Here is a 12,320-nt window from a genome sequence, read left to right as displayed (position 1 = left end):
TGTGCCAGTAACCTAAAGGTGTGGATATCCATAAGGTAAATGACTACATACCTTCCTTTTGTATTTCACTCGTGGTTTTGGGTCCAAAGGTCAAAGTGATTGTGAGTGTTTTACGTGGATCATATCCAACAGCTCTATGTTTGACATAGCTTTGTATGTTGGCAGTGAACACCTCTGAGTAGGCGATATGCAAGGGAGTACAGATGAAGCATTTTGCGATGGTCTGTTTATGGCATGTATTTCAGGCCACTGATGCTCTTTGTGACGTATTGCTGCTGGCTTTCCAGTTGTTGTGGTTGTCTTGTGAGGTACATAGCAACAGTGGCATTGTACTCTTTTATAGTTCTAGTGAGTGGTGAGTAGAGGAGAACAATGTCCACTTCTATTCTGCATGAGACACATTTTGTGATGAGGCATGGCACATAAGAGGGTTTCCTGACTACTGTGGGAATGTGCTTATCACAGTTGTAGCCACTGGCCACCTGTGACCCAGGGTCTCTTGTCACACTTACAGTGTGATGTATACTACCACCTATGCTGTAGTTCTTGGCTACAGAGTTTTTAACAAAAGTGATGATAATGCACCTTTTGGCATTGAGCTACAGCCCATGGCTTGGACAACAGCCATCTGTCTCAGTCAGGCCCTTTTGTAGGATGTCCACATTTTTAGGGTTTACAATGATGGCTCCTAGCTTGCAGTCATCTGGAAACTGCAGTAGCCACAGACCTTCCATGTTAATGTTTACTTCAGGGAAGTCGATACTGCACAGCCTGGGAAGTTATCTAGTCCCATGGCTGCTGTGATACTGGCTTTGGAGAGTGTTTTCTTTTACCTGTGCAGCCATGATGACAGCAACTTTGCAGTCTTCCATTATAGAGATGTGCTCTTTCATGGGTGAGAGGGGGGTAAAGTTAACACTGATCCTATCTGCCAGGATGTTGGCAATATCTGTTGGCTCTGTACATTTAGTGCCATTGAGCTGTAACTCAGAACAGATCTGAGTGTAACCATGACATGAACCTGTCTGTTGGGCAGAGATCTCTTGAGTAGACAGTATGCAACAGAGTACAGATTGGGTTACATTCAGTCTTGTTGCATGGGGCAACTCTTTGAGGCCAGTAATTCTCTTGTTAAGGTACTTCATTGGTCTTTCTATCTGCTGAACGTGCCTAGTTAGATTCATTGCAAGTGTATTGTGGTACTCTCTGACAGGTCTGATGACTGCTGAGTAGTGGCAACCTCCTTTGACCTACATGCACAGACCTTGGCAGTTTGTGTGAACACATATCAGGATTTTCAGACCACTTTGTGAATGTGTTTCTGGAAGTAGAGATGACTATACACATTTGTCCAACGATCCCTTATTATCACATCTGTATTTAGCCTGTGTGAGCATGCCCAGTATGACTTTTCAGTATCTTCCTGCCTGACATTTGCTTTGTTTCTATAAGTGTGTGAGCATGTCCAGTATGACCTTTCAGTGTGATGCTGAATGAAATCCACTACATTTGCTAGAGTGTGTGAGCATGCACAGTATACACATTTATACTATATGTGTATGGTAAATCAAGTTGTATTGCTACAGCAGGGCTCAACTTTGTGTCATAGATCAACAGGGATCATGCTGTTCCTGCAGGGCTTCCATGAGACACTTTACATAGACAGGGGGGACAGCTATTCTTTGTACATTTCTACCCGTGGGCACACTGGATTGTTACTGTGGGTGTACATAGGATGTGGGTTTCACCTGACACTTATACACATTTGCTGTGCCTGCACTGCTATGTACAGGACACCATTACAGTCTGTACTGTTGCCTATCATACTGGCTTGAGGCATACTACTGTACTACAGATCTTAGCATCCAATGTCACGTATATCAGCTTGCGACTTCATAGGCTACACAACCCACATCGCAACACCTGGCCTGATGTTCTCTGTCTGCATAGGTGTTTGGGTGAGGTTACTCATTTGCCTTTTTAGGGGCATGATACAGCATTGCTTTGTGTTTGCATTAGTGTACAATTGTCCTGCTGTGTCTATGTCACTGAAATGCTACCATGGCTTAGTGGTTCAGTACTGCGACTATAGTGCACAGTATACTGGGTTCAAGCCCTGTCACTGCTTTTTATTTTCATGCCAGTCAGACCAGACTGCTTAAGGAACAGTAAAGCAGATATGAGCATGTTTAACTGACTTTGCTCAACTTTCCCTGACCTTGCCCAACATTGCATGAGTGATTTTGTTTACATATACTAGATATTGGTGAAAGCTGCTTGGCACCGCTTTATATTGCTTAAAACATGGCAATCATGCCTCAAGTGGTGCTGCAGGGCAGCCTATGTCAGATGCACATACTACACTGCCTATACATGTTTGGAAACTGGTAGTGTCAAGTTAGGCATCTCTTTTATTTTATGTGCGAGTCAGACAGAGGTATCATTTCGAGGGTTCCTACTGAGCCAGTGCATGTACTATGCATTGCCTCTTTGCCAAGGACAAGGCATACTGGGCATGCCTCCTTCTGCCTACTGGGGTAGGCCCAGGTTGTTCCTCCTCCGAGTCACACTGTGCCTGTGCAGGCCTTGGCAATGGTGGGGGGCTGTTTGGCCCTGCCCCATGTGTTTCCTGCTGCAGCTGTTTTCGCAGGATCATATTGTGTAGCATGGCACATATGATGACAATTTGGGTACATGTAGTTGATGAGTACTGCAAGGCTCCACCAGATGTGTCCAGGCACTGGAACCGTGACTTGAGCATCCCAAACACACGTTCGATTACATTTCGTGTTTGTGCGTGTGCCTTATTATGGAGTTCTTGTTCAGGTGTGTGTGCATTTCTGATGGGTGTCATCAGCCACGGCTCCAGTGCATATCCAGCATCCTCCACTAGGTGACCGTCAGGGATGTCCCCACTGGCAAATGTCTGGTACAGCTGCGACAGATGCCAGATATGGGAATCATGGTAGCTTCCAGGGCAAAGTACTGCAAGCAGACAATCCAAAAGGAAAAACCACTTTAATGACAAAACACAGCAGAGCTTTCGGACATAATCCTTCTTCAATACTACAAACTTATAAAATTTCTTTCATCTTATATACAGGCCCAAAGTAGTCATGTGGTTAGCAGCCCAAAAATCACATGACCATAAGTATCACTCAATAAGGCAAAGTTAAAACAACACAGATAGCAATGATTCTATAGTACATAACAAAAATTTAAATAATTTAAAATTCAGCTTGCTAATATGATTAATAATCAAAGTTACACATAAAATTCATATTATAAAATTCATATTGTAGAAACAATATACATAATTATAAATTCAATCTACTGAGCTTAACCAAAATTGGTTTAAGGCTCAGCATACTGTTCAAGCCAGGAGAACGGTCACCAGCAAACCTTAAAATCCACTCATATTCTTTAATTTCTAAGAAGTTATTTATATCACCACCTCTTGGGGAGGGGAAAACAATGTCAATAACCCTGAATTTAAAAACATGATCTTGTCCACAATCTAACATATGCTTATATAAAGCATTTGTTTCGACACATCTTCTAATTTCAGACTTATGCTCTGTAATCCTCTCTTTCAACCTATGAGTGGTTTTGCCTACATAAAAAGATTTGCATAACACACAGGTAGCCAAATACACTATATGTGTTGTGTGGCAAGTAGCTGAAACATAAAGTTTTAAAGTTTTCCCTGTTACTGGATGAACAAAGAGGTCACTCCCTGTATCAAAAATATCTCCACAGCATGAACAATTGTGGCATTTACATGTACCATACTTAGAGGAAAGCGTTTTCACAATGTTGGTAGAAAAATCCTTATAACATAATGAATTTTTTAAAGTTCTCATGTTCCTATAGGCAAATAAAGGTCTATCACCCAATAAGGCCTTTAGTTCATTTGAAGCCATTAGTATCAACCAGTTCTTAAATATTATTTGCTTTATGGATGGTGTTGTAAGACTATATGCAGTTACATATCTAGTCACGTCCATACGCACATTCGTACTATTCATAGGTAAGGCATCTGACTCCAGTGGGTCAGATAGGAAGGTAGGAGCAAACGTAGTCTTCCTCTCCTGCATCACCTTATCTTTCTCCACAGAAAGTAGGATATTATCATAGCCACTAGCAGAAAAATCCACTAACATATCCTTTAATTGTAACTCAAAACTGCAGTCATCAGTGTTAAGCCTACTCAACCTTCCTAACTGGGACCTCACAATACCTTTAAAGATGTGTGGTGCATGCATGCTATGAAAGTGGGTGTATCTACCAGCACACACATCCTTTCTATGTGACTTAGTATTCATATGTCCATCCTTAAATATAACTTCTACATCCAAAAACACAATTTCAGTCTTGGAACAGCTCATTTTAAACTTTAGAAAGGAAGAAGCTCTATTCAAATAGTCCAAAAACATATTCAATATATCCAAGCTGCCCTTTCAAAGTAGGAAACAATCGTCTACAAAACGTTGGAAAAATCTAATATGTTGTCTATAAGGGTTTAGATCACTCAAAATATGCTTACTTTCCCACTGGTAGAGCACTAGGTTAGCATAGGCGTTGGCTATGGAAGTACCCATAGCCACACCAGTGAGCTGAAGGTACGTAAGTTCATTAAAGAGGAAAACATTATTCTTTAAAACCACATCTAGAAGGCTACACCACGTTTCTATTTTACCATAATCAGGGTTTGGACATGAAGTCAAAAAATCTCTCAAAAGGTCAATCCCATCATCATTCGGTATGACCATGAAAAGAGAGACAATGTCCAGAGTTACCAAATAATACTCATTATTCATCATTTGTTCCTTCTCAGTGTCATAGCTTACTCATAACTTCTGTAAAAAATCAAATGTGTCACGTAGAACTGAATCACAATTATTCAAAAAAGGTTATAACTGACCATGTAAATAAACTGACAGGGGTTCGGTCACCCAACCTGCTCCTGAGACGATGGGTCTCATAGGTGGATCCATGATTGACTTATGGATCTTAGGTATTCCATATAGGCGGGGTGTTACAGGACAAGGAACTGTTAAATAATTAAATAAATCAAGATCTATCTGACCCTGCAGCTGTAAGTCATAGATGATCATATTAACATACGATATACATTTTTTTACATCCATGCCAGTGATGCGTTTAAAAGCAGTAGTATCCTCCAGCAAACAGGACATAGTATCTAAGTATTTGTCACGTTCCATGAGCACCACTACCCCTCCCTTATCAGCTTGTTTAATTATTATTTCTTTACAGGAGCACAGATCTTTAAATGCTTTCAACTCATCCAGTGTCAAGTTGTACTCATTCCTTTTGCTCTTATTACTACTCTCATACAATTGCCTAATTTGTACTTCACACAAATCATGAAAAGCCTTCACTATTGGTACAGCAATAGGTATAAAAGTACTGAGGTGCTTAAAGCCTCTTTCTACTATAGATGATTGACCAAACAAAATCTTTAAGTTTAACATTCTGGTGAATTTTTTCATGTCAGTTAGTGCAGACACCAGGTCATTTCCACCTGAAGGAATAAAGTTAAGCCCCTTTGAAAGTACTGATATATGGGCTTCTTGTAGCTGGAACGTTGATAAATTCAACATACCTTTAATTATTTTCGGCCCATCTTGGCTGTGCCTAAAGGGCTGTTGAGCTTCCTTTTATTAGATGCCTCTGAGCGTACAACTGGGGAATTCCTCTGCGTCGTCGGTCGTTCTTTCACGGTTTCAGGTCACTCCAGTGAAAAACGCTTTGAAGCAAAACTAAAAGTTAGTTGCTGTGATTTCCTCCCCACCTCATCATTTGTATTTCCAGGTGTTGTGATCACTCGCTTCGGTGTTACACAGGAATTAGAAGTCTCTGCCCCTATGGCTGGAGTTACGTGGGTCAAACCATTCGCAGATTCAGATGGGGGGGATTGTATTACATGCCTTTTATTCTGTTCATTAGAAACTGCATTAATGTCGCTAATATCGTCTAAAGTATCCAGGTTACTTCTTGTTTTGACTTTATGAGCGTACGAGTATTCATTTTTGGATCTATTGCTGTTATTTATAGGGACGTTCTCCCTGGGCCAAGAGAAGATATTCCCTCTGCCAAAATCATTGATGTCACGAACAAGTTTTCGTTTTTTAGTTGCTTCCATTCTGGCATCCAAAGTTTGTAGTCTCCCTACCATGTCATGAAAATGGTTAGACATATTTGAAAAGATAGGCATAGCCAATATATCATTTTCAAGGGTACAAATATCTTTCTTCAGGTCTTCCTCTATAGATAAAAAATACTCATTCATGAGCAACATATAGTCCAAGCCTAATTGGATATTCAGCTGTTGCCACTTTTTTAGCAGCTCTGGGTATGCGTTCCCATATGAGGGTATTTTAAGAATATGTAGCCCTCTGGGAACAATCCCTCTGTCCATGTATGCTAAAAAACTAAAACAAAGCCCTTGTGGTTGATGTAGGCTCTACCCCGCTCACCAGCTGGTGCTTTGATGTGTATGTGCGTGCAGTCAATTGCACCCACTACCTCAAGGTATTCCGCTATTTGCTGGAAGAGTTGCATATTGCTGGCCAATACCTCATGGGAATTGGGGAAATATACATGATCATCGACATGTGCTGACGTAGCATTCAGGAACTTCTGCAGTACCCTTGATGCTGATGCCTGTGAAATCCCCATCATATCACCAGTTGGTCTCTGGAAGGTACCTGTTGCTAGTATTCTTAGGCCAACACATACCTTGGTTTCCACTGGGATGGGTTCCCCTCTGTTGGTTCTGTGTGTGAGACGTGGCCTGCACAGCTCAACAATTTGCTGCAGGAGCTCTCTGTCCACTCTATAGCGCTCCACTATCTCCAGCTCATGTAGCCCCTGGTAGATTACCCTGGGTCTGTACACTCTTCTCGTCTCCTCACTGTGGGTTGCTCAGCAGCATTCGCAATGGCACCACCCTCAGCATCTTGCACATATTGCCTTATAACAGCAATGGCAGTCCCTAACATTTTTATGTCTCAGTTTAAGCTTTTTAAGTTTTCACTTCTCTTTGTTGACTGCAGTGTTGCAGTGTTTCTGAGAAAAACATGGGGAACGTTGTTTGCAGAGTTTTAAGTGCTGTGGTGGGCTGGGCTACTGTACTGCCTGTGTAATTGGCTGATTCTGATTGAGTTCACCTGGCATCTCTGCTAGTTCTCCTTGGTTAATTTCCTACTACTTCTTTTCCTTTCTTATCCCTTTCTGTTTCCACAGGGGGACAGTGATGCGCAAAAAGCGCAAACACATGCAGACGAGTGCACACGCGTGCACACAGGCTTACACAAGCTTACACAGGCTTAGGCGGGTGCACATTTATGTATACAGGCTTAGACAGCCTTACACAGGCTTACACAGGGGCACACATGCGCACACAGGTTTAGACGGGTTTACATTCGTCCACACGCGCGCACACAGTGTAAGCAGCTTTGCAAGAAACTTCAGTGACAGCCACGGCATACACCTTCAGTTTCTGGATTTCAGTTTAGACAACTGTAGACATACCTCTTTTAGTCCTGAGTAACTCACAGCAAACACATGCCACTCTGCTCTAATCAGCTTACAGTCTTTTTGATACATACCCCCTCATGATGTCACCCATCTTCTACTCTGTTACTCCCCTTATCCTACTCTTACACTCTAGGCACATGGTTCACATAGCAGGAAAAATTGGGATTCACTATCCTTATCCTCATTTGCATAGGATTAACTACTAATGCTTGGTTACATCTCTCAGACTGAGCTTCCCCCCTTAGCAACCTCTACTCAGTAGCCATGTTGTCTTCAGCCTGCCATTAACTTGCATGGCAGTTGAATATTTTGAAGAAAAACCCTATTTGTGGCTTTTATTTTTTGTTTTTATGGTTTTTAGAGAGCAGCACGTTTGCGCGGCACTGCGCTATGCTTAAACATCGGAGATCGAGGAAAAAAAAATTTTTTTTTTTATTTTGCAACGGAAAAAAATGCCAATGGCCATATATTTGGCCATTGGCATGCTTCCTCAACTGGATGCATCCTTTATTTGGAGCTGTCATGGCTCTGTTTTGCTATTTGCAGAACGGTGCTCAGTTGCCAACCGAGTACATTTCTGCAAATAACACTACTCTTGCTCGGACAGGTTAGTGTTTCCTGGATCGCAAATTTACCTCATTTGCATAGCTTTCAGCAGCAAATGAGGTAATTTACATAAACTAACCCTGTCCGTACAAGAGTAATTTTAGGAGCTCTCTTGCACGTCTCTGCCGGCTGTTCCTGGATCGCTCGGCAGATATGTTGGCTGCATGGAGTCTTACTCTAGTCTTAGACTCCGTGCAAGCCTTCATGAATCCGGTCCGATCTGTATTTTATGAAGTCAATTTGAATTGTATCCAGTGTTAGAAGGTTTTCTATGTCACTGTTAATCATGTCCATGATAATTCTTTCCAGTGCTTTGAATGTGAGACTCATCAGAATTATGGGTCTGTAATTCTGTTTTTGGGACTGTCCTTGTGTTGATAATTAACATTTGCAGCCTTCCATTCATGTGTCAAAGCTTGGTCTGGAGGCTGTAGATAAATAAGGATCCCACATGTCCAGATAGGTTATACTTCAGGCTGTTTAGTAGGCATCCTAGGAAATTAGCAGTGTCCATTGATGCAATGATTTTTAGCCTCAGAGAATGCATTTAAGATCTACTCTGTAGTGATAGCTAAGGGGTCATGTTTCATGGCATGACATAGGTGGACAGGGTAAAACTGGGCCTGAAGTTAAACGCCAAAAAATGTATAGTCATACCCTTCGGGAAAAACAAGGTAACCCCAAGCTACCATATAGGTGGCAATCCACTAAGCACAGAAGAGGTTATCAGGGACCTGGGGACCCAGGTTGACAGTGGCCTTTCTTTTGACACTCACATTGCTAAATTGGTTAGAAAGACCTTCTACATTGCCCACCTGATCATGAAGGGATTCACATCCAGATCTAGTGAGGTCATTGTTCCCCTGTACTCTTCACTTATCAGACCAATGATAGAGTACAATGCCCCATTCGGGATGTATCTCACCCGACATCTGCAGCAATTGGAGAGACCCCAAAAGTTCCTCACCAAAAGGATAAAGGGACTCCAAAATCTGTCATATGCTGCCAGATTGAAGAAACTCCAGCTCTATTCAGTCGCATACCGTCTGCTCAGAGGTGACATGTGCCTGACATACAAGGCCATGTCCAACCCGAATTAATGGACATGCTCCACCTCAAAAATCCAAATCCACCAAAACCACTAGAGCAAGTGACTTAAACCTTAGCACGGATATAAATAGGACGTGCTGGAGGGATAGATTTATCACTCAGAGACTCCCTATGCTGTGGAATAAAATCCCGGTCCATGTGAGGCAGAGCACCTCGCTGACTCTGTTCAAGAGAAATCTAGACCTGTGGATGGGAGATCGTAGGTTTACCCCGGGAATCATCTCTGTGTCACTGCTGGACAGAGGCACAACAAACTAATGGGCACAGTATTTTTTCATATAAGGGGTGGCGTAAGCCACAAAAATGTGGGCTAGGCTTATAAATGCCTTAGGGCAGATAGCCTAGTATAAACCTATGAACCTATGAACCTATGGAGCTGAATTTATTTGCCAGCATATTCACTATTCATTACAGTTTCATATAAGTGGCTCCATTAACATTCAGTTCTGTGCAATGTTGTGCATTGCATTTGATGTTTTGAACATAGCTAATGAAAACCATGTGGTTGTCCTTAGCCTGGGAGGCTATCTTTATTTCAAAAGTGGCTTTGGTAGATTTAATTTGCCCTCTTAGCTGTTTGGTTAGCCTGATGAGAGTGTCATCACTATAACAACTCCAGCATCTCCAGTTCTTCTTACTTTCCTTTTCCTGTTGTTTCTTTCCAGGATTAGATACACCTATGTGGACTTCTCAACCCATACATACATACATGCATGCTGATAATTTGATCTTGCTAATTATTTATACACCCCCTACATAAATATACCAGATCTGAGATCGCACTACAGTAGAGGATACATCAAAGTCCCGAAGACAGTGATTTTTTTCCCTGGGAAAAAATCTCTGTTCTGTGTCCTCGGGATTTTGCCTTTCGACATTTAGCTGTCAATTAAACAGCGTTCACTATATTAAGCATTTGCTTACTTAATAGGGAACCTATCTTTGGGCCTCCCCCCCATTATTTTAGGCTTTGTCCTGATTTCTTATGCTAAAAGGTTGAGAGGTATGGAGGTATGGTATGTATTGCCCTAGCTGAGAGGGATGCAAGTTAGTCAAATAACGTGATCAGGCTTGACCCTGTAACATGATTACAAGAGATAAGAGCCTGAATCCTCTACTCTAACTACCAGACTGTTGAAGGAATTGAGAGCTTCAGTGGAGACAAGAACCTAAATCCTCTACACCAACAACCAGATTGTGGATGGAATTGTTAATTTGAGTTTTAGTACAATTTCAGGGAATTATGAACTTCAATGCATTTTCAAGGGATTATGAGTTTCAGTCCATTTTCATGGAATTGTGAGTTTCAAGGAAGGGATGAGAAGTTTACTGTTTGTCATGCTAAGTTTCTTTTCAATGTGCAACTGTTTTGTTTAGCAAATGGCAGTCACGTTTGCACTGTAGAATTTGAAAGCAGTGTTATTAGCATCATTGCTTTTGGTGCAGAAGGCTGTGGATTCTACTCCCACACCATGCAGATAGAGTGCTGGCATTGCAATGCCCTTTCGATTGCTGATTATTTAGTGCATTTTAAGGGGGAATAAGCATTCTGCACTCCAAAGTGTGCCCTCCTTTGCATGAGATGCTTATTAACTATGAATTTGTTGGTTTGTCAGTCATTCCCTATTGCAATATTACTACCATTTTTTTTAATGTAACATCAGCAATTTATTTCGTCAAGGGCAGCAGGTACTGAATTTGTAGATGAAACACTGAAATGTAAAGTTGTTTCACAGTAGCAACCTCTTCATGTGTTACAGTTCTCTTTAATGAGAAATTATTCAAATGACTTTTACTTCTGCAGAGATTGTGATTATTGACCGATATCAGTGGATTGTAATTACAGATGTCTGAGTGGCCTTTTATTGTTGAAATTTTCTGAAATGGGTAGTTTTGCCATTATTGGTTCATACATTTTGTTTCATTGCTTACTGAAAGAATGTTCAAAATTACAAATCTAAAACACATTTTAACAAGTGGCACTGTATTATACAAGGAATATAACTTAATACAGTCAGGAAGGTGAATCAAAGAACACATACATATATGCATGGCCCTAAAAATGTATGCAAGGAGCCTATGATTTGAAAACAGCCTAAAGATAAGTTAAATTCTCCACTGCCCAGATGCATTTTCTTTGAATGTGAGTTTTAATGCCATTTCAGTGAATGCAAGTTTCAAGGGAAGAGATTTTTACTGCTCATGCTAAGTCTATTTTCATTGTGAGACTGTATTGTTTGTTCAGCAAATGGCTATCAATGTTTCTGCTATGTATTTCAATATCTGTAATCAATCTAGAAGTAAATAAGAAAACAATATGCACACTGACAGATTTGAACAGTGCTTATGGTAACTGGGGAGAAATAGCTAAGAAATGGAATTCTGAAATGGCTGGGGAGGGAGCTGCTCTGGGGGGGGCAATCTATTATTCTTCCTAGGGGCCCATTCAACCTTGATCCAGCCCTGCCCACAGGTAAGTGAGTTTTGGTTTGGTTTAGTAAGGTATTTTAAGTTTGTATATGGCATTAAATTATGATATTTTTCAGCATATATAAATATTTTTTTCTTGCAGGTGCTTTATTCTACTTATTTTAGTAATTAGTTTCCAGCTGTGATCACCTTTCATGGAATCCATGTGCCTTCTTTATTTCAGTTTTTGCTATGCTTATGTTTCATTTCCAAGATGCACTATAGGTGAATTGGCAACTTTATAAATTTGCCCATACTGTACATAGCTTTCAGCCTTCCCTCTTTAAGACTGGATGATGGAACACTTCCTAATATACCTACCAACTGTCCCTGATTTTGACTCAGATTTTAGCTCTGTTAAAACTGGTGACATTTGGAGAAAAGGTGGTAAAATACACTTGATAAATAATGGCATTTTTTAGAGTTAAAGACTTCTTTTACTTCAGAAAATGTATATAAATGCACAGTCTTTTAATTTGTTAGTAATTTAAGATAATAGAACTAATATTTAAAAAGTGTTCCACCCAGGTTATTTTTGGATTTCTCATTGATTCTTTTGAGATTTGTTCTTG

Source organism: Protopterus annectens, chromosome 2.part2, assembly GCF_019279795.1.
Source record: "Protopterus annectens isolate FY-2018-M chromosome 2.part2, PAN1.0, whole genome shotgun sequence".
NCBI classification, from domain to species: domain Eukaryota; kingdom Metazoa; phylum Chordata; order Ceratodontiformes; family Protopteridae; genus Protopterus; species Protopterus annectens.
The sequence above is the reverse complement of the archived record's forward strand: the minus strand, read 5'-3'. Positions refer to the sequence as shown.